The sequence below is a fragment of the Alosa sapidissima genome, chromosome 14 (assembly GCF_018492685.1).
Source record: "Alosa sapidissima isolate fAloSap1 chromosome 14, fAloSap1.pri, whole genome shotgun sequence".
Classification (NCBI taxonomy): Eukaryota; Metazoa; Chordata; class Actinopteri; order Clupeiformes; family Clupeidae; genus Alosa; species Alosa sapidissima.
This window is the reverse complement of record NC_055970.1, coordinates 7867961-7869190: the sequence shown is the minus strand read 5'-3', so window position 1 is coordinate 7869190 and position 1230 is coordinate 7867961.

Here is a 1230-nt window from a genome sequence, read left to right as displayed (position 1 = left end):
CACATTTATAGCTTTTTGTGCTGGATGACATCTGCAGAGAATAGGGGGAAGAGAAACTGGATTGCCGTGATGGCCCTGGGCTTTTCATTTCTGCTACGGCACACACGGCACAAGGCTCCCTTACCCTCCCTGATACCAGGAGACGTTAAAGTGCCACATCCCACAGTCATTCCCTTATCTGCCGTTACAAGACTATCTTCTTTAAAAGTAGGACAGGGTCGAAGTTTTCCCCCCTTTTTTAGTTAATCTTTTCTGTCTTTTTCTAATTCTTTTTTTATGAAACATATGCCCACTTCATAACAAGGGAAAAAACTAATTATAGACTTGTAATGAAAAGATAAAGCGGTTGTACTGATTGCATTGTGCCGGGCGCTACGCAGCCAAATGGACAATGGTTTGTGTAATGACAGCTTTATCTGGTATGAGTGTTTCTGTTAACCTGAAAGGCTGTAATTATGTGAAATGCCAGCAGTTTTGGCTGCTCTGCAGGGAGAGAGGGACCCAGTGCCAGGGAAAAAGAGAAGAGCTCCATGCCGAGTTTTTTCCCCCTTTATTTCCTGCTGTTTATTGCCCTTCGTCAGAGTTTGTTTTGCTTCGTGTATAACATGTGATGCATCATTTAGAGACGCGCACACTCGCTCAGACAAACATTACGAATAAACACCAGGCTGTTGCCTTAACAACCCCGACCGAGGCATGTACACCCAACTATTTTCAAAAAGAGCACACTTTACCTTTTTAGATGACCAAGTGACTGGCTTTTATATGCATGTGGTTTGATCTTTATACTGCATCACAGAGATCTACAGCACATATCGCCCCACCACAGCTGCATTCATATACTAATGATAGATGGTAAGAGGTCATTTCTGGATCACGCTGTCTTTTATGGGACAGATGTAGTTTAAATGACATGTCATAGCATAATCCAATAAACCAAGCAAAGCCATGACACAATATGGGAGTGTGGTGGCTGTCTGTTCAGACTCTCCCAGGCAGTACCTCCGTACTGTATGTCCTCCTCTGGCCACCACCACCGCGGCTGCTGCTGTTGAGGAACTCTCTTTTCTGCTAGTTGTTTATTGTCTGGGTCTCTGTGGTGATGTTGGCAGAGAGAATGAGAAGAGTAAACTTCTCATCAAAGCTCTTTAGGGACTGTACGATATTTACCGGGGGGGGGGGGGTCGTCAGGGTGGGGAGGGCCTAAGAGAATTTTTTAAGCCTTAGGGG